This window comes from Pseudophryne corroboree, chromosome 5 (assembly GCF_028390025.1).
Source record: "Pseudophryne corroboree isolate aPseCor3 chromosome 5, aPseCor3.hap2, whole genome shotgun sequence".
NCBI classification, from domain to species: domain Eukaryota; kingdom Metazoa; phylum Chordata; class Amphibia; order Anura; family Myobatrachidae; genus Pseudophryne; species Pseudophryne corroboree.
Window position 1 is genome coordinate 530,810,082 of NC_086448.1, and position 22,481 is coordinate 530,832,562.

The window sequence follows — 22,481 nt, forward strand, 5'->3', positions numbered from 1 at the left end:
TGGTCTGGTTCGAACACTTTTTTTGTAAAGTTTTACAGGTTCGATACCTTGGCTACTGAGGACCTTCAGTTTGGTTGCTTGGTTTTGCAGGGGTCTCAGCACTCTCCCATCTGTTCTGGGAGCTTTGGGACATCCCCATGGTAACTCTTATCATCCCAGTATCCCCTAGGACGTTAGAAAAAATAGAAATTTAATACCTAATGGTAATTTTTTTTCTCCTAGTCCGTAGGGGATACTGGGCGGCCGCCTCTGTGCTTCGAATTTTCCTACAAGAGTTGTTCTTGCGTGTTTACTGTTTGGGTCTGCTGTTGCTGTCCCTAGTTTCTAGTTGTGGATTGCGCTGCTATCCTCTTGTTATTTTGTGTGCTGGTTCGTATCTCACCACTTTTTCTTATCTGTTTTCCTCGTCTCAAAGCATGTCTGTATCCTCGGGCACATTTTCCTAGAATGAGTCTGCAGGAGGAGCATAGAGGGGAGGAGCCAGCACACTGAAGAATTTATAAAGTGCCAGGCTCCAATGGATCCCATCTATACCCCATGGTAACTCTTACCATCCCAGTATCCTCTACGGACTAGGAGTAAAGGAATTACCGGTAGGTATTAAATTCCTATTTTAAAGGATCTTCTAGATAGATTTATACTTGATTACTGACTTTTCCTGTCCAGAATCTTACTCCTTTTTTACATCATAAAGAATAAGGCTTCTGTTATCAAACAGAAAAAAACAACAAGAAAAAACAATTTTCTTGTACAGGCTGTGATCAGTGATTCCGAGAGGGGTGGTAGAGGGTACAAATTACCCGGGCCCAGGTCTGATGGAGGGGCCCAGTTGGGTCCCTGACCCCCTCTCCATTACCTGGTGGCAGCAGCAGCTGCACCTCTTCTCCTCAGCCCAGTACATGCTGCTGTGTGCTGGGCTGCAGTGTGGCTAAGGCACTTAAAATACAATTTTTTTCAGTTTTTTTGTATTTTTTTAAGGTTGCATGGCCACGCCTCCTGTGATTAGGCCACGACCCCTGAAAATTACCTAGGTCCAGCCATGCTCTCGAATGCCCTGGCTGTGATACACATCTTTTTGAAGGATATTTTGTATAATTATGAGCAAGTTGTGACCATCGGGAATAGCAGTTACCCCCTATGGCAGAATTGATTAAGTTGATGAAAATTATATTGGCTGATGCCTATGTGACCAAGCAGGCAATTTGGTAGTTACAGCCTAGAAGGTTTCGCTTTCCAGCAATGTGATGGTGCGTTAAAGCAAACCATATCTGATATATTTGCTATTTTTGGATGTTCAGTAAGGAGAAATTTAAAAAGATGAATCTTTCAGTACAGATTTGTTTTTTTGTTTTGTTTTGTTTTGTTTTTTTATTGTTTTTTTATTAGATAGATGAGATACAATACAGGAATAGGTGTAAGCATTGTGTAACATTAAACTGACATAGTCATCCATATACAGTAAACATCCCAATAGGGGAGATCAAGAACCAAAACGAGCAAGTTCCTGAGAGCTTATATTCCCTCTAAAGTAAAGCTAAGACTCATCATTTTTCATAATATTATGAGGTATTATAGAGATAAAGAAAAGAGGGTGGAAGAAAAAGAAGACAGAGAAAGAAGGAACATAGTTCCAGAGGTCGGGGGAAAGAAAGAAAAGTAGTAAAATATAGTGGATATGGGCAGGGGGATGGGGATGACCCGACCGGATCCGTCCCAGGAATACGTGGCGACGGAGACCAATTAAAACTTACAGTATAATTGAACCCAATTAGCGGAAGGGTGGAGAGGTCTTAAAAAAGGATGTCCACGGTTCCCAGGTCCTCAGAAAGGCCTCAGAAGAGCCCTTCAAAATGCTAGTGATATGTTCCATAGTATAAATGTGCCATATCTTCCCTACAATTTCTCCCACAGCGGGAACCTCTGTGGATTTCCAGAACGATACAATGGCACACCTAGCAGCAAGAACCATGTGAGTGAATAGCTTAGTCTGACATCGTGATTCTCCGGGTAGCGATACAGAGAGAAGGAAGTGCTTGGGGCACAAGGGAATAGAAATCCCCAATATCGAGGTAAATAGGGAACCCAGTTCCCTCCAGAGGGGGAGTAATCTAGGGCATCCCCACCAAATATGCAAGAAAGTACCATCCTTTGATTTACATCTCCAACAGAGAGGAGACAAATCTGGAAACATCTTAGCAAGTCGGGTGGGAACATAGTACCATCTATAGATAAGCTTATACGCATTTTCCTTTGCTCGGACACATATGGAGCTAGATGCTAGGCTAGCGTAGATATCGGACCAGTCTTCAGAGTCTAACGTTTCTCCCAGATCAGATTCCCATGCCCTCTCATGAAGCTCCTTATCTACTTGTGTGGGGGGCCCCAGTAATTTATAAATGGTGGAGATATGTCCTTTTAGCCGAGTCCGTGCGCATTGCAAGAACTTCTAGAGTAGACAGTGGTCTATGATTAAGTTGTGTTAGAAGCGTGGAATGGAAGTGTCGGATCTGTAAGTATTGGAAAAAGAGAGTGCGCGGCAGAGCAAATTTAGATTGGAGATCTATAAAAGATGGGAACGGGGAATTTGTGGCTATATCATTTAATAATTTAACCCCCTCTTCCCGCCAACGCGGTAGGGCATTAGGGTGTCGACCTGGCTGGAACAGAGGGTTATCAAATAACGGAACTAAGGGGCTAGGAAGCGGCACCAAATGGAATTTACGGTTAGCCAAGTCCCAAATGTCTAAGGGGTGGGAGACTACTGGATGAGACTTAACGGAACGGGGGCTTGTCAGGGGAGCCAAAGCAAAGAAGAAATAAAGTTCAAATTAAGCTAGTCGGTTTCTATTGAGACCCAAACCCTCTCAGTTTTTGGAGTATTCCATTGGATACATTGTGCCAGTTTGGCCGCTATATAGTAGGCCTTGAAGTCCGGGACCCCCAGACCACCCTCCGAGGTTTGTTTCTGTAGTGTTAGACATTTCACTCTAGGTTTCTTTTTGGACCAGATAAATTGGGACGTGGCGTGTTGAAGGTTTTTGAAGATGTAAGGCGGCACCCGAACCGGAAGAGTTTGGAACAAATAGAGGAGTCTGGGCAAAAGGTTCATTTTTACGGCGTTGATACTGCCAATCCAAGAGATATAATGGGTTCCCCACTTTTCAAGATCTCTTTGAAGTTGGAAAAGTAGCTTGGGGAAATTTGCCTGAAAAAGATGAGAATAATTTTTGGTTATAGCAACTCCCAAGTACGTAACTTTCTTAGTATTCCAACGAAAATTTAATCTATTAGTCAGATTACTTTTCGTGGTTTGCGGGATATAAAAGTCTAAGACCTCAGTCTTATCAGTGTTAATTTTATAGCCAGAGTGTGCTCCAAACTCCTCTATTTCCCGGAAAAGATGGGGCAATGAGTGTACGGGATCGGTAATTGTGAGCGGCACGTCATCGGCATACAACGCAATTTTGTGCTCAACAGCTCCCACTTTTACTCCTTTAATTGATGGGTTGGCTCGGATCCTTGCAGCGAGGGGTTCTATAGAGAGGGCAAATATTAATAGGGAGAGCGGACAGCCCTTACGCGTGCCATTAGCAATTTGGAAAGACGGAGACATCACCCCATTGGCAAGTACAGCTGCCTTAGGATTACTATATAATGCACACTTTTTATAATATTGGGGGGAGAAACCGTCCGGGCCCGGGGCAGCCGACGCTTTGAGGTTTTTAATTGCACTAAGAATTTCAATATCCGTGAAATCAGCGTTTAGCTCAGACAGCTGTTAGTCCGAGACACGAGGAAGTAAAACGTCAGAAAAAAAAGAGGGGAGAGAGGGAGTGTCCCGAGGTTCATGCTAGGAAGGGATAGTAGGGAGATTATAAAGTTTTTCATAGTAGGTTTGAAATTCCCGAACAGTTGTCTCAGGGTCATATGTGACGGTCCCCGTGGTTGGAGACCTCACTTTGTTAATCAAGTTCGAAGCCTTTTTTTCCCGAAGCTTATTAGCCAGAACAGTCGGCTTTGTCAGCCTTATCGTAGTATTTCTGTTGAAGCCGTCGTAAAATAAAGGCCAATCTGCGTGACAATATAGTGTTAAGTCTGCCTCTAAGCGTATTAATTTGAGAGAGCAAGGTGGGGGTGGGGCGCAATTGGTGTTCAGTTAATAGTGACGCTATTTTAGTTTCTAGGGACGAGATTTCACATTGAGTCTGCTTCTGACGGTGAGATGCCGCACTGATGAGCTTACCTCTGATCGTGGCTTTATGAGCCTCCCAGATAATACTATTCGCAATCTCATCAGATGCGTTGATCTCAAAGTATTCCGAAATGGCGGATCTAATGTCCCGAAGAGTAGAGGGATCCAAAAGTAGGCTATCGTCCAACCTCCAAGACCCAGACCTACCACCGGAACTAACAAGGTCAAACAAGAGGATAGTTCCCGAGTGGTCTGTCCACGAGACAGGTTTTATACCTGCATAGGTGACTGTCGGCGCTAGGGAGCGAGATACAAGTTTCATATCAATTCTAGCATAGATTTGGTAGGGAGCGGAATAATGGGTATAGTCTTTAGCCAAAGAATTTTTAAGGCGTCATGAATCCAACAACATCAGCCTATTCATACCATCACCCAGGACCTGCGCCGTTCGCAGTATCTCAGGGGAATGTTTGATCCGTGTGGAAGCTTTTTTTATCAAGAGTCGGATCTAAGAGTGTATTGAAATCCCCACCAATCAATACATGACCCCGAGAGAACCTTTCAATTTGTCTGAATATACTGCGAAAGAAACGTCCCTGGCCAGTATTCGGAGCATATAGGTTAACCAGGGTAATTGTCTCTGCTCCAATGGTGCCCAGTAACATAAGAAATCTACCTTCCGGATCCACTAGGGATTTAGTGAGAGTAAAGGGAACCCTATTAGATATCAGGATTGCGATGCCTCTTTTTTTTTTTTTTTACAGGGGGCAGAAGCGAAATAGGATTGGGGAAAACGTTTACCTCGCAATTGAGAGTGGGAACCGGTCATGTGAGTCTCCTGTAGCATCACAATGTCAGCTTTCTCCCGTCTACAGGCATCTAGGACCAGAGTACGTCGCTTGGGGGAGTTGAGACCATTAATGTTCAAGGAGAAGACCTTCAGATCCATAGGGGAGGCCAGACATAAGAAGCTCTCGAGTTCCACTGAAAAAGCCTAGAAAAATTGAACAGGACCAGTCGAGCCAGGGAGGGGGGGAGAGAGGAAGGGAAGAAAAGAAGGGGAGAGGAAGGAGAAGAGGACCTAAACAGGCCGAAACCCCTTGTAGAGTGGACCCCAATGATGGGGCTAAGCATAATGACAGTTAGGAATACACTTGAATAAAAAGGGGAAAAAAACAGGGTGAACATGAACTACAATAATGACCTCCGTCAGGGGAGGAGAGAAAGTCTAGGGCCGGCGAAACACCATAGGCCCCCAAACCCTCTAGAAGACCTCCCGGAGAGGGAGGAGCTATAGTGGTGGATCCGTGATATACAGACCGAAACATACCATAGCCAATAACATCTAGAACAGACATACAGGATTATCCAAGAATAGAGACAGAATACAAATCTTGCAACTAAAAGTATTAAAAAAAAATTAAAAAACGAAAGGTGAAATATTGGCTAAGAACAAGGCCACAATGGTGGGCATCTGTGGCATCAACCAACTATAAGAACGGAATGTTAAACAATCCTCATTACTACCTAGCACTAAGGAGGCCAAGCGTAAGGCGTTAAACCATTAAGACAGAACACATGTTAGTAAATAAACTGTCACACTTCCATCTCCGGACGGAATACAAGACCAAACGAGTGAAAGTTCCAAGTCAAGGAGGGGCAGAGTCATTTTTTGGACCATGGCGCACCTGCTGCCATGTTGCTTGAGGAGTTTGGGAACGCTGTGGCTTAGGAGAGCCCGGTGGAACAGCACCGGTGTTAGGTTCAGGCAGAATATCTAAATCCTCCAATAATTTTTGACCTAGTTCCACCGTTTTGGCTGTGCGAACAGTGTTGTCCGCCAGGACTTGGAGTTGGAAGGGAAAGTTCCATCTATATTTAATGTTGTGGTGGCGCAGAATTCTGGTAATAGTTTGAAGATCCCTCCTTTTCTGTATAGTGGAAGGTGCTAGATCTTGGAATAGTTGGACTTGCGTGTCCCTAAATGTGATGGACAGTGACTCTCTGGTCGCAATGACGAGCTTCTCTTTAGTCTGATAATAGTGCAGGCGGGTGATAATATTTCGGGGCTGTTGGCCCGGAAGAGGCCTGGATGTGAGTGCACAGTACGCAGAGATCCTTGAGAAATGCGGGTATGGACGAAGCAGAGATAGTCTCAGGGACATCCCGAATCCGTAGGTTATTCCTACGAGACCTGTTCTCCATATCCTCTTGTTTTTCCTTAAGATCGGCAATTTCAGATCTGAGGAGGGAGAGCTCCCTTTCCACCGAGCCTTGGTATTGGCATATGCCGTCCGTTTTGGACTCTAAAGCGTCAGTTCTCGTACCGAGGGAAGTCAGTTCAGATTTAAATTTGAGCTCTTGTTGAAAGGTCAGCTTTATGCCTTCTACCAGAGTAGTGAGGACAGAGTGTATGGACGGGTCTATGTCCAGCTCTGGTGGGGAATCGGGGGGAGATGACCCCGCACGATATGTATTCTGCGGCGGTGCTTTCGATTTAGGCGTAAATATAGAAGGAGTAGTCGCAGCCGACGCTTTCCTGTTCTTGTTAGACATATTAATAGCCGGTATTAGATAGCATGGAAACGCACAATATTCACGGATCCACAGAGTGAATTAAAAAAACTGGGTGTGGGGGCCACACACGGGCAGCATCAGCCCATCACCTGTGAGGCCAGTGTGTGGGGCAGTTTCTTGCGATATAACAATGCTCTTAAGCCGTAGGGGATATGTATCCCAGTGCGGGGGTGGTGGGAATACGGAGAGGGTTGAGGGGTGGTTTTGAAGATCTTAGCCAGTGGCCAGATTCATAGGGAAGAAAATGCACCCCTGAATGTCAGAGTGTATCCAGGCAGGGTAACAGTGGCAATTATAAGTGCAGGAGGCCTGGGTAAGATCTGGGCAGTCAGGGCAGAGCCAGAGACCAGCCCATATAGGATCCCCTTTGCAGCGTTCGGCTAGTGTACCTGCAGCTTCACAGGCTGACGAAGGGCTGCTGGAGTAATAAAGATGGCTGCCGCAGCTGGGCTGTAGCTCCCACAGGAGCAATGCATATGCAGTGCTTACCCCACAAGTTGACCGCGGCTGTGGGCTTCACTGAAAACTCCCCCTCCTCGGTTGGCAGCAGGCTCCTGCAGAGGGTGGTCGCGGTGTATGCCCTGCGCACAGATCCAGAGGCCGTGCAGCGCTGGTGCCGCAGCTCCAACTTCCGGAGGGAGATGCAGGCGCCGCTCGTCAGCGCTAGCGTGTACTCCTCCGGGCCTCTACCGCTTCGTCCCGTGGTGGCAAGGTGAGAAGCTCCCCGGGTACGTCAGACGGGGCACTGCACCACTGGAATCACTGGCGTCAAGCGCAAGCGGGGGTCTCCGTGGCAACTTCCGGTCCGGCTCCCAGGGAATCGAGGTCCCGGCTCCTATCCCGGCGCAGGCCGCAACCCGCACAGGCACCTAGAGTGTCCGCTGGCTCCGCAGCTGGCACCGGGCAGTTGCTGCCAAGCAAGGGGTACACAGGGGTGGGCTCCGAATTCGTGTGGGGTGGCTAAGATGGGGAAATAACTGGGCTTGTTGTAGGAGCTGTGAGGCCACACGTCCATCCTGTTGCACGGCTAGCCACGCCCCCCCTTCTACAGTACAGATTGTTAATGATATTTTTAATGAGTTTCTGGCAGTCACTGGCATCTACTATTCCAAATCCCAGAATTTTACGGACCCTTTCCTTAATGACAATTACTCCTATTCTAAGCTGGAGAAAAGCCGGGTTCCATTTAAAATTTAGTATATATGCTGGGCAGATCCAGCAGAAGAACCTGTTTTGGTCTTTCTGTCTGGATTAAAACTCATAAAGACTGAAGAGAAACTGAACCATGCAGCGGGGTACACTGGGGTTCCACAGGGAATAACATTGGGGGTGTAGAGTAGGATCTTGATCCGAGGCACCAACAGGCTAAAAGCTTTGACTGTTCCCAAGATGCTCAGCGCCGCCTCCTCTATAACCCCGCCTCCGTGCACAGGAGCTCAGTTTTATAAGTGGGGGCTCTGCAGGCAGGACACTAACACGCGAAAATAGCTTTAAGAAGATAGACTTCAAGGGCTGCAGCAGAGGCATTCTTAGTGCTAGATGACATCTCCTGCTGCAACTCCATCACCTCCCCCCGCATCAAGGGAGGAGGTAAGAGGGTCCCCCAGGCGGGACCCGTCGAAAATCGCAATCCGGCGCAGCCATTAGGAGGTGGGTCGCGCGTGCTGGGGTGGACTCTGTGTTGGTACAGGGACCCCACTAGACCACCAAGGCAGGGGCACAGGTCGGTTATATATAACCGTTTTATTATGGTCCACAGTACCCGGTGGTGAAGTCCAGCAAGGGGATAAGGCTCTGACCTGTAGTCCCTCCCCTAGCCCCTGGGCGCCATTTAGAGTAAATGTTCCCGCCCTGGAGCTGCATCTCTCTGTCTCACTCACTCACTCCCTGTCAGCGTTTGGGCGCCATTAACACACATGCTACGCTGAATCTGGGACTGGTGGGCAGTGCCTCCTCTGTAATGTCGCCTGCTTCATCAGTGCTGTTCGTTTACAGGACATTTAAGTATTCTACATGTCATCTAGACAGTGTTAGTTAAGAACAAGTGCATACATTCAGGGTTATTTAGTACAAGTACCCAGTGATAAACATCCAGTCTTTACTGTGCATTGTATATATCTATATATGTTGTAACACTGTAGGGGAACAGGGTCCTGGGGTAGATGGCAGCAAGCAGCAGCTGAGAAATCACACAAGTCCAGTTTGTGGTGCAACTGGCCGCAACCAGTTTTATTAAGCAGAAAATAAAACAAACATCAAAAGAAAACACCTTGCAGGTTTAACACTAACTAAACACAAGACGTTCCTAACTGTCTCTAAACAAAAACACAGAGTTTTCCAGTAAATACTGTATGTCTCACTTGCAGGCCCGGATCGGCCATAATTCGCCCCGGTGGAGGTCCCGGTGGGCCGACTGGTGTGTGGGGCCACCTGTCATACGTGGCTCCGCCCCCCTTTTCCCAACCCATCACCCGCCGGCTGATTTAAACATTGTGGTGTGCATCGCGGCCACTTGCAACTATTGGGAGTACAGGTGCCCGACCCCCTACCCGGCTGACAGGAGGAGTAGTAGGTCCACGTGCCAAACGCTATTGACGTAATTGGTGCGGACCTCAAAGGAAGAGACTATACGGACGCGGTGGCTGTGCATCCAGCAGGAGAGGGGAGTTATGAGTCTACTCTGACCTCTACCTGCACTGCGTGCTCTTGGGACACTGCCAGTCTGGGATGTCAGCCTGTATGTAGGGAGGGAGGAAGTTGCCAGGAGAAACTGTAACTTTCAGACTGGCCTGACTGCTGCAGTTAAAAGATCTCCATGTACTGTAGCATTATCAGGCACAGCAGCTTTTAGAAAGGAATACTCATGTGAATAGGGAGGAGGCAGCTGGTGCAGGGATGCAGTTAAAATGCCACTGGACGAGATCCCAGCTGCCAAATTACTGATGACAATCCCAATCCTTGTTCTAGCGAGACGCGATCACTTACTGCTGCGGGGGGTAGGCACTAGTAAGGGGGTTAGGGTGAAGGGAATGGTTAGGTACCAGGGGTTAGGTTTAGGTACTTTCAAGGGGAGGTTAGAGTCGGGCACCAAGCAGGGAGGGTTACGGTTAGGCACTGGGGAAGGGAGGGTTAGGTTTAGGGACCCACAAGGGAGTGTTAGGGTATGGGGCAGGGGAGAGTTAGGGTACTTTCTGAGGCCTGTCGGTATTCTGATGGACGGAATGCCGCTGTCTGTATTCTGACCACCAGCATCCCATCCATCGGGAAGTCATACTGAATCCCTGGTGCAAGACAGAAAAAAAAGTGATTTACGAGAGGCACAAAGGAAAAGTGGGAGTTGATGTTAGAAGCTTTACATGGTAGATATGATATGAAAGGTAAAGGGATACAGACACAAGGTGAGAAAGAAAGAACAGATTCATACAATACAGAGATGGTGGGGTTAAAGTTAGACAAATGTGCACATATATAGTTAGAGACAAATGAATGGTAGGGACTAGGGGTTAAAGTGGGCCAAAACGGCACGGAACTGCATTCCGTCAGTTCTGTTTGGAGGCCCACCTCGCCCGGCCATGAGAATTCTGTAGTGCAGGCGCAGCTACCCCATAACTAGAAAGGGTGGGCAGGTGGTGCTAGACTGTGACTGACGCCCTTAGCCCACCTCCCTCAGTGCTAGGCTGCAGTGGGAATGAGGAGCCGGTGGCGCGATGAGAGCAGACACCAGTGACAGATGAGCAGTGGTGCAAGTAGAAAAAAATGTCTTATAGGTACTGTGTGTGCACGTGCAAAAAAAAAAATGGGGGCATGATACACCTATGGGGGGGGGGGGGGGGCAGACACATATTTTACCCCAATAGTGCCAGATACACAAATGCCCGCACAGTGCCAGATACACAAATGTCCGCACAGTGCCAGATACACAAATGCCCGCACAGTGCCAGATACACAAATGTCCGCACAGTGCCAGATACACAAATGCCCCCACAGTGCCAGATACACAAATGTCCCCACAGTGCCAGATACACAAATGCCCGCACAGTGCCAGATACACAAATGCCCCCACAGTGCCAGATACACAAATGCCCCCACAGTGCCAGATACACAAATGCCCCCACAGTGCCAGATACACAAATGCCCCCACAGTGCCAGATACACAAATGTCCCCACAGTGCCAGATACACAAATGCCCCCACAGTGCCAGTTATACATTGCCCCACAGTGCCAGATACACAAATGCCCCCACAGTTCCAGATACACAAATGCCCCCACAGTTTCAGATACACAAATGCCCCCGCAGTGCCAGATACACAAATGCCCGCACAGTGCCAGATACACAAATGCCCGCACAGTGCCAGATACACAAATGCCCCCACAGTGCCAGATACACAAATGCCCCCACAGTGCCAGATACACAAATGTCCCCACAGTGCCAGATACACAAATGCCCCCACAGTGCCAGATACACAAATGCCCCCACAGTGCCAGATACACAAATGACCCCACAGTGCCAGATACACAAATGCCCCCACAGTGCCAGTTATACATTGCCCCACAGTGCCAGATACACAAATGCCCCCACAGTTCCAGATACACAAATGCCCCCGCAGTTCCAGATACACAAATGCCCCCGCAGTGCCAGATACACAAATGCCCCCAAAGTGCCAGATATACATTGCCCCACAGTGCCAGATACACAAATGCCCCCAAAGTGCCAGATATTCATTGCCCCACAGTGCTAGATACACAAATGCCCCCACAGTGCCAGATATACATTGCTCCACAGTGCCAGATATACATTGCTCCACAGTGCCAGATATACATTGCCCCACAGTGCCAGATATACAAATGCCCCCACAGTGCCAGATACACAAATGCCCCCACAGTGCCAGATATACAGTGCCCCGCTCACCGCTGCCTCTTGTTTCTTCTGTCCTGTGTGAGGGGAGGAGAGCGCAGCGCCTCTCCTGGCCCTCAATGCTCGTGAAGTCCGGTCTCTGCAGCTCCGGTGACGGGTATCTCAAATGAGGCACCATTTCATTAGCCAATCAGAGCTCGCGGACCGGCAGCCAATCCGGAGCCGCAGCTGCCAGTCCGCGAGCTCTAATTGGCTAGCAAACTGGTGCCTTATGAGATTTACCCTGCTGCCGCCGCAGCACGGACAATCCATTTCAGAGAATTGAGGGGCAGGAGAGGCGCTGCGCTCTCCTCCCCTCACATAGCAGCCAGCGGGAGGCAGGTATGTTGGACGGTACGGCGTACCGGCTGGGAATTTCTTACCGGTACGCCATACCGCCTCGTACCGTCATACTTGCAGTGCTGCAGATGAGGCAAGTAGGGTGGGGGGTGACATTTATTATGTGTATAAGGGGCACTGCTACCATGGGCATTTATTATGTGTATAAGTGGCACTGCTACCATGGGCATCATTATATGTATAAGTGGTACTGCTACCATGGGCATTTACTATATGTATAAGCGGAACTGATACTGTGGGCATGTGTATAAAGGACACTACTGTGTAGAGTAGCGTGAATTTGGGGCAGTACTCTCTGTCATAATGTAAGGAGCACTACTCTGTGGTGTAATATGAAATAGAGGTACTATGTGCAGTGTAATGTCAATAAGATTGGTCTCCTGGTTGACGTAATTTGAATTGGTGGTACTATTGTGTGGTCACACCCCTTCCTTGTGATGTCACACCCCTTATTTTGCGCCTCGTTTTTGGCATGTACTGTTCATTTAAACAGTATAGTGGCTAGGACACAAATTTGTAGTTTACAGGGGGTGCCAACTACCTTCGCCCATGACTCCACCGAATGGAACATAAAGTCGGTGGCGAGGAAAATGAGTTGGACTTAGTGGGGGGAGACAGGAGGAGTAGTAGGTCCACGTGCCAAACGCTATTGACGTAATTGGTGCGGACCTCAAAGGAAGAGACTGTGCGGACGCGGTGGCTGTGCATCCAGCAGGAGAGGGGAGTATGAGTCTACTCTGACCTCTACCTGCACTGCATGCTCTCGGGACACTGCCAGTCTGGGATGTCAGCCTGTATGTAGGGAGGGAGGAAGTTGCCAGGAGAAACTGTAACTTTCAGACTGGCCTGACTGCTGCAGTTAAAAGATCTCCATGTACTGTAGCATTATCAGGCACAGCAGCTTTCAGAAGAGGAATACTCATGTGAATTGGGGAAGATCTCAACAAGATCATTGCTGACTTAGCATCTGCTAAGACTGCATGTCTGCCTAGTACTACTCCTTTGGCTCCGAAGGCTAAGAGTACTTCCTTTCGACCTCCAGGTTAGGCAAAGGGTCAAGTGTACCCGATACAGGCTCGCACTTCCAAATCCACTAAGCCCAAACCTATATGTGCCTGGGCTGCCCGTCAGCCTGCTTCCAAAACAGAGTTGAAGACAACTTCAGATGCCTGGGTACAGGAAGTCGTCATTCACGGATACGCCCCCTCATCACTTTTGCCTGACAGACATCCCTTCGGATCAGGTAAAAGCAAAGACTCTTCGTTCGGTGGTTCAGTCCCTCCTGGACACAGGAGTGGTAGTGCCGGTGTCTCTGGCTCAGAGAGGCAGGAGGTACTATTCAACGCTGTTCCTAGTCCCGAAATTGAATGGTTCCTCTCGGCCCATTCTCAATCTCAAGTCTTTGAACAAGTTTGTGAGGGTCTCCAAGTTTTGTATGGAAACCCTTCGCTCTATTGTCCTGGCTTTGGGGCAAGGGGACTATATGGTATCCCTGGACATACAGGATGCTTACCTACATATACCTATTGCCGTGTCGCATCAGCAATACCTGCGGTTTGCTATTGGCAACCTCCATTATCAATTTCGGGCCTTATCCTTTGGACTGGCTACGGCTTCCGCGAATCTTCACCAAAGTAATGGCAGTGATGACGTCCGTCAGGGTCAGGATCCTACCGTATCTGGACGTCTTGCTGTTCCTGGCGAATTCCCCAGACGTTCTCCGTCATCTGGATCTGACTGTCCAGTTTCTGCAAGCCCACGGGTGGCTCATCAACTGGAAGAAATCATCCCTGGTTCCTGCTCAGAGCATGATGCACCTGGGGGCGTTGTTGGACACACACAACCAGCGGTTGTTCTTGTCTCAGGAGAAAGTCTTGAAACTTCAGGTCAGGATGCGATGCTTCCTCTCTCGTCCGCGAGTGTCGATACACAGTCGGAGATGCAAGTACTAGGCCTCATGGTGTCTGTTTTCGATATGTTCGAATACACTTAATTTAATTTCCGCCCTCTGCCAAAGCTGTTTCTTGCCAAGTGGGACAGCCTGCCTCACCGGATCAGGTCTCACATGATCTCCTTGTCTCCGGAGGTTTGTCTGTCACTGAGCTGGTGGCTACAGGACCAACAGTTGTGCAGGGGTCGTCCCTTCTGGATCTCCAACTAGGTCCTCCTGACGACAAATGCCAGTCTGAGGGGCTGGGGCGCAGTGTTGGAGCAACACTCTCTTCAGGGTCGGTGGACCAGGGAGGAGTCTCTCCTCCCGATAAACATTCTGGAATTGTAGGCAGTGTTCCATGCTCTGAAACTGGCCCAGCATCTGGTACAGAACAGGTCTGTTCATGTACAGTTGGACAACGCCACCACAGTAGCGTACATAAATCATCAAGGCGGCACTTGAAGCTGAATGGCAGTGATGGAAGTGTCAAACATTCTTCAATGGGCGGAACGCCATCTGCCAGCCATCTCGGCAGTGTTCATTCCGGGGGTCCTCCACTGGGAAGCAGACTTCCTCAGTAGTCAGGACGTACACGCCGGAGAGTGGAGCCTTGATCCCGAAGTATTTCAACTCCTAGTGGACAAGTGGGGTCTACAAGATGTAGATCTGATGGCATCTCGACGCAATCACAAGGTTCCGGTCTTCGGAGCAAGAACAAGGGATACTGAAGCGGAGTGCGTGGATGCACTGGCAATTCCATGGAACTTTCGGCTGCCGTACGTGTTCCCTCCGGTGTCACTCCTGCCCAGAGTAGTGAAGAAGTTCAAGCAAGAAGGAGGAATCCTACTTCTGATAGCTCAGGTGTGGCCCAGAAGGCATTGGTTCTCAGACCTACAGTGTCTCCCGCTGGAGCGTCCTCTTCTGCGTCCACAACGACCAGACCTCCTCATTCAGGGCCCTTGTGTCTACCAGGATCTGGCCCTGCTGGCTTTGACGGCGTGGCTCTTGAAGCTTCCGTACTGAGGGCCAATGGATTTTCTGAGGCGGTCATTCAAGCTATGTTGAAGGCCCGTAAGCCGGCTTCTGCTCAGATTTACCATAGGGTCTGGAATTCTTACGTTGCTTGGTGGGCATCTAACAACCATGTCATTTACAAGTTTAGTACAGCCTAATTTTTGACCTTCCTACAACAGGGCCTTGACTTGGGCCTTTGGCTGGCCTCCCTCAAGGTTCATATTTCTGCCTTGTTGGTATGGTTTCAGAGAAAAAATGTGACACTGCCTGATGTTCATACATTCACTCAGGGTGTTTTATGGATTCAACCTCCCTATGTCCCACCTGTGGCTCCTTGGGATTTGTCGGTGGTTCTGGAGGCCTTGCAAGAGTCTCTGTTTGAACCTCTTGAATCTGCGGACCTTAAGTGGCTTTCTCTTAAGGTCTTGTTTCTGCTGGCTACTGCCTCTGCTAGACGGGTATCAGATTTGGGTGCCTTGTCTTGTAGGTCCCCCTATCTGATTTTTCACCGTGACCGGTCGGTACTTAGACCGCGCCCTGGTTATCTACCTAAGGTGGTGTCTTCTTTCCGCTTTAACCAGGAGATTGTGGTTCTGGCCTTTGTCTCGTCTGAATTGTCTTCCAAAGAGAGGTCTTTGGATGTGGTACAGGCTCTCAGTATCTATGTGAAGAGGACAGCCTTCGTTAGGATGTCTGATTCTGTCTTTGTACTGTTTGGTTTTCACAAACGTGGCTGGCTTGCTAACAAGCAGACCTTGGCCAGATGGATTAGAATGGTGATTGCACATGCTTATGTACAGGCTGGCCTTCCAGCACCTGCTGCCATTGGAAGCCGGGTTCTTGTGCCCGCTACAGTGCGTACCCTCCCATGAGGTACTGCTTTAGGACATCCCTGATGTTATTCCCTGTGGAACCCAGTGTACCCGGCTGCAGAAAAGGAGATTTATGGTAAGAACTTACCTTTGTTAAATCTCTTTCTGCGAGGTACATTGGGTTCCACAGGGCACCCACCCTGACGCACTTAGCTTCTTTGGGTTTGTATGACATTAGCCGCTGGTACCTTTTCCTGTCGTGAGAATGTGGTATGGGTGGCTACTAACGGTTGTCGTCTCTTTTACCTGCTACTGCATTGGACTGGTTAACGAAACTGAGCTCCTGTGCACGGAGGCGGGGTTATAGAGGAGGCGGCGCTGGGCATCTTGGGAACAGTCAAAGCTTTTAGCCTGTTGGTGCCTCGGATCAAGATCCTAGTCTACACCCCCAGTGTTATTCCCTGTATAACCCAGTGTACCTCGCAGAAAGAGATTTAACAAAGGTCTTACCATAAATCTCCTTTTTAGTGCCAAAGCAGATCTTCTCAGCTTCTGTAATGAGATTGTGAATAAATTGTGCGATCTACACAGTCAATGACAACATTAGAAATACAAAGTCAAGAGGTTTATTCCTCGAAAATGTTTAATTAGAGGAAACATTTATTATCATTGATCCCCCTCTTCATTAGCTATCCATGGTTACCATTTTTCTATTAAGGTAACCCTCATACACTACGACATTCACAAAACGGGGTTTTCATCAAACAGGGGAAGTATACTTGGGTATCCAAGCAGAGAGCTGGATGTGATAGACAATACCAGAGGACGTACTAATGAGTTACCTGCACAGGGATGTATCCCAACTTCATGGGACTTAAGAAGTTTTAAAAGTAAAGAAAGGGGCTCATTACTGTGTAGCATCTGGAGCTTAGGCTTCTATGAGGAGAGTGGCATTTTCTCTTCTGCCAGCTAGATGATATAACAAGATACTGCAGTGGGAAGAAGTCCATGCTATGTAGTAGTTATGCTGCTGGTCTAGAGAGTCACGCTTCTGCAGAACGTTGCACCTGAGTTTTGTCTTTGGGTGAGCATTATGGAGGTGTTTGTTGTGAATAACTTTGGTCAGTCCTAGGGGTGTGGAGTGAATCATTTTCCCAGGAGCATTGTGTTATAAGATCTGAGCTACAGTAGGTGACTGGTGATTAACTTGATGATTGCGTAATTACTATTTCTCTAACGTCCTAGTGGATGCTGGGGACTCCGTAAGGACCATGGGGAATAGACGGGCTCCGCAGGAGACTGGGCACTCTAAGAAAGATTTAGTACTACTGGTGTGCACTGGCTCCTCCCTCTATGCCCCTCCTCCAGACCTCAGTTAGAATCTGTGCCCGGACAGAGCTGGGTGCATTTTAGTGAGCTCTCCTGAGCTTGCTAATAAGAAAGTATTTTAGTTAGGTTTTTTATTTTCAGAGAGCTTCTGCTGGCAACAGACTCTCTGCTACGTGGGACTGAGGGGAGAGAAGCAAACCTACTAACTGCGGCTAGGTTGCGCTTCTTAGGCTACTGGACACCATTAGCTCCAGAGGGATCGAACACAGGACCTGACCTTGTCGTCCGTTCCCGGAGCTGCGCCGCCGTCCCCCTCGCAGAGCCAGAAGTCAGAAGCCGGCGGGTTGAAGCAAGAAGACGTCAAAATCGGCGGCAGAAGACTCCTGTCTTCATATGAGGTAGCGCACAGCACTGCAGCTGTGCGCCATTGCGCCCACACTAACCCACACACTCCGGTCACTGTAGGGTGCAGGGCGCAGGGGGGGGGCGCACCCTGGGCAGCAATTGATTACCTCCTGGCAAAAAGCAACATATATACAGTTGGACACTGTTATATGCATGAGCCCCCGCCATTAATTTTACACAAAATCGCGGGAGAAGCCCGCCGCTGAGGGGGCGGGGCCTTCTTCCTCAGCACTCACCAGCGCCATTTTCTCTCCACAGCTCCGCTGAGAGGAAGCTCCCCAGGCTCTCCCCTGCAGAAGCACGATAGAGAGGGTGAAAAAGAGAGGGGGGGCACATAAATTTGGCGTAAAAACAATATATACAGCAGCTACTGGGTTAACACTAAGTTACTGTGTGATTCCTGGGTCATATAGCGCTGGGGTGTGTGCTGGCATACTCTCTCTCTGTCTCTCCAAAGGACCTTGTGGGGGAACTGTCTTCAAATAGAGCATCCCCTGTGTGTGTGGTGTGTCTGTACGTGTGTGTCGACATGTCTGAGGTAAAAGGCTCCCCTAAGGAGGAGATAGAGCAAATATGTGTGTGAGAGGGTGTCTCCGTCGACAACGCCGACACCTGTTTGGATAAGTCTAAGTGCTGAGGTGAATTTATTGCACAAAAGATTAGAGAACAGACAGGAAATCTACCCATGTCTGTCCCTATGTCACAGAGACCTTCAGAGTCTCACAATGCACACTATCCAAAATAATAAACACTGATATCGACACGGAGTTTGACTCCAGTGTCGACTACGATAATGCAAAGTTACAGCCAAAATGGCTGAAAGGTATTCAATATATGATTATTGTAATAAAAGATGATTTGCATATCACTGATGACTCATTTGTCCCTGACACAAGGGTACACATGTTAAGGGGAAGAAAGCTGAGGTAAATTTCCCTCCTCTCATGAGGAAAAAGAGCGGGAATCTCCAGACAAGAGACTGCAGCTTCCCATACAGAATTCTCAGGCAGTATCCTTTCCCCACTAGGGCCAGGATGTGATGGGAATCTTCCCCTAGGGTGTCACGTTTGCACAGAAGGTAGCACTAGCTATTCTCAGGGATCCTGCAGATAGCGTGCACATTCTAGTACACTACTCAGACCGGCGATTGTGTCGGCATGGGTTTATAGCGCTGTGGCAGCGTGGACAGGTACCTTATCAGCAGAGATTGAGACCCTAGTATGCATATAGATACATATATATGTATATATAGAGATATATATATATTAAAGATGCTGTCTTAAGAGATAGGTATATATATATATATATATATATATAAAACATGCCCAAAGAGGCATGAGTATACTGGGTCCTAGAGTCAAAGCTATGTCGATTTCTGCTTGACGTGTCCTGTAGAATGTGCAATGGACAGATGATGCCGACTTAAGAGGCATATGGAAGGCTGAGGATTGTGTGGAGAAGGGTACTCGGACCTGGTCTCCACAGCTATAGCTGGTAATTCTGATATTTTGCCTTATATTCCTGCACAGACTAGGAAAGCACGACCTTATCAAATGCAGCCTTTCGAATAAAGAAACAAGAAAGTTCGAGGTGCGTCCTTTCTTGCCAGAGGCGAGGGCAGAGGAAAGAAGCTGCACAACACAGCTAGTTCCCAGGAACAGAGGTCCTCCCCGGCCTCTACAAAGATCCACCGCATGTCGCTGGGGCTCCACAGGCGGAGCTAGGCCCGGTGGGGGCACGGCTTCGTAAGTTCTGCCACAAGTGGGTTCACTCCCTGTTAGATCCCTGGGCAATAGATATTGTGTCTCAGGGATACAAGCTGGACTTTGAGAAGATGCCCCCTCACCGACGGCCCTGCCGGCTTCCCCCCACGAGAGGGAAACAGTGTTAACTGCAATTCACAAATTGTATCTTCAACAGGTGGTGGTCAAGGTTCCCCTCCTTCAACAAGGAGGGGGTTATTATTCGACCATGTTGTAGTCCCGAAACCAGACGGTTCGGTCGGACCCATATTGAATTTAAAATCCCTGAACATATACCTGAAAAGGTTCAAGTTCAAGATGGAATCGCTAAGAGCGGTTATTGCAAGTCTGAAAGGGGGGGATTTTATGGTGACTCGGGACATAAAGGATGCATACCTTCATGTCCCCATTTATCCACCTCATCAGACGTACCTCAGAATTGCGGTACGGGATTGTCATTACCAATTTCAGACGTTGCCGTTTGGTCTCTCAACGGCCTTGAGAATATTCACCAAGGTAATGGCGGAAATGATGGTGCTCCTGCGAAAGCAAGGTGTCACTATTATCACATACTTGGACGATCTCCTCATAAAAGCGAGATCAAGAGAGCAGTTGCTGAAAAGCCTATCACTTTCTCTGGAAGTGTAACGGCAACACGGCTGGATTCTATATATTCCAAAGTCGCAGTTGGTTCTTAAAGCTCATCTGCCTCTCCTAGGCATGATCCTAGACACAGACCAGAAAAGGGTTTATCTCCCGATAGAGAGAGCTCAGGAGCTCGTGACACTGGTCAGGAATCTATTAAAACCAAAACAGGTGTCAGTGCATCACTGCACTCGGGTCCTGGGAAGGAGGGTGGCATCATACGAGGCCATTCCCTTCGGCAGGTTCCATACGAGGACCTTCCAATGGGACTTACTGGACAAGTGGTCCGGATCACATCTTCAGATGCATCGGTTAATCACCCTATCCCCCAGAGCCAGGGTGTTTCTCCTGTGGTGGCTGCAGAGTGCTCACCTTCTCGAAGGTCGTAGATTCAGCATTCAGGACTGGGTCCTGGTGACCACGGATGCAAGCCTCCGAGGGTGGGGGGCAGTCACACAGGGAAGAAATTTCCAAGGGCTGTGGTCAAGGCAGGAAACTTGCCTTCACATCAATATCTTGGAACTAAGGGCCATATACAACGCCCTAAGTCAAGCGGAGACCCTGCTTCGCGACCAACCGGTTCTGATTCAGTCAGACAATATCACCTCAGTGGCTCATGTAAACCGCCTAGGCGGCACAAGGAGCAGGGTGGTGATGGTAGAAGCCACCAGAATTCTTCGCTGGGCGGAGAATCACGTAAGCGCATTGTCAGCAGTGTTCATTCCGGGAGTGGACAACTGGGAAGCAGACTTTCTCAGCAGGCACGATCTCCACCTGGGAGAGTGGGGACTTCATCAAGAAGTCTTCGCGCAGCTTGTAGGTCGGTGGGAACTGCCACAGGTGGACATGATGGCATCCCGCCTCAACAAAAAGCTACAGAGGTATTGTGCCAGGTCAAGAGACTCTCAGGCGATAGCTGTAGACGCACTGGTGACACCGTGGATGTTCCAGTCGGTTTATGTGTTTCCTCCTTTTCCTCCCTTACCCAAGGTGCTGAGAATCATAAGTAAAAGAGGAGTGAGAACAATACTCATTGTTCCGGATTGGCCAAGAAGGACTTGGTATCCAGAGCTGCAAGAAATGCTCACAGAGGACCCATGGCCTCTGCCTCTAGGGCAGGATCTGTTGCAGCAGGGACCTTGTATGTTCCAAGACTTACCGCAGCTGCGTTTGACGGCATGTCGGTTGGACGCCGGATCCTAGTAGAAAAGAGGGATTCCGGATGAGGTTATTCCTACGCTGATAAGGGCTAGGAAGGACGTGACGGCTAAACATTATCACCGTATACGGCGAAAATATGTTGCTGGGTGTGAGGCCAGGAATGCCTCTACAGAGGAAGTCCAGCTGGGCCGTTTCCTTCACTTCCCACAGTCGGGAGTGACTTTGGGCCTAGAATTGGGGTCCATTAAGGTCCAGATTTCGGCCCGATCCATTTTCTTCATACAAAAACTAGCTTCTCTACCTGAAGTTCAGACGTTTGTAAAGGGAGTGTTGCATATTCAGCCCCTTTTTTGTGCCACCAGTGGCACCTTGGGATCTTAACGTGGTGTTGAGTTTCCTGAAATCTCACTGGTTTGAGCCGCTTAAGACCGTGGAGTTAAAATATCTCACGTGGAAAGTGGTCAAAAATTGGCGGCTTTGTCATGTAAAAGCCCCTATCTGGTTTTCCATATGGACAGGGCAGAATTACGGACTCGTCCGCAATTTCTGCCAAAGGTGGTGTCATCTTTTCATGTGAACCAACCTATTGTGGTGTCTGCGGCTACTCGTGACTTGGAGGATTCCAAGTTACTAGATGTAGTCAGGGCTTTGAAGATTTATGTAGCCAGATCGGCTGGAGTCAGGAAACCTGACTCGCTGTTTATCCTGTATGCATCCAACAAGCTGGGTGCTCCTGCTTCAAAGCAAACTATTGCTCGCTGGATCTGTAACACGATTCAGCAGGCTCAGTCTGCGGCTGGCTTGCTGCCTCCAAAATCAGTAAAAGCCTATTCCACAAGGAAGGTGGGCTCTTCTTGGGCAGCTGCCCGAGGAGTCTCGGCATTACAACTTTGCCAAGCAGCTACTTGGTCGGGTTCAAACACTTTTGCAAAGTTCTACAAGTTTGATACCCTGGCTGAGGAGGACCTTGTGTTTGCTCATTCGGTGCTGCAGAGTCATCCGCACTCTCCCGCCCGTTTGGGAGCTTTGGTATAATCCCCATGGTCCTTACGGAGTCCCCAGCATCCACTAGGACGTTAGAGAAAATAAGATTTTACTCACCGGTAAATCTATTTCTCGTAGTCCGTAGTGGATGCTGGGCGCCCGTCCCAAGTGCGGACTTCTTTTGCAATACTTGTATATAGTTATTGCTTACATAAGGGTTATGTTATGGTTGCATCAGGTTTGTCTGATGCTCTGTTGTTGTTCATACTGTTGACTGGGTATGTTATCACAAGTTATACGGTGTGATTGGTGTGGCTGGTATGTATCTTGCCCTGGATTCCAAAATCCTTTCCTTGTACTGTCAGCTCTTCCGGGCACAGTTTCCTTAACTGAGGTCTGGAGGAGGGACATAGAGAGATGAGCCAGTGCACAC

General features: G+C 48.6%; 1 protein-coding gene across 6 annotated transcripts in view; it reads left to right on the forward strand.

Annotated features, from left to right (window-relative positions):
• SYCP2L (synaptonemal complex protein 2 like) overlaps nucleotides 1-22,481 on the forward strand; it is a 905,846-nt gene that overhangs the window by 656,587 nt on the left and 226,778 nt on the right. The window lies entirely within an intron of this gene.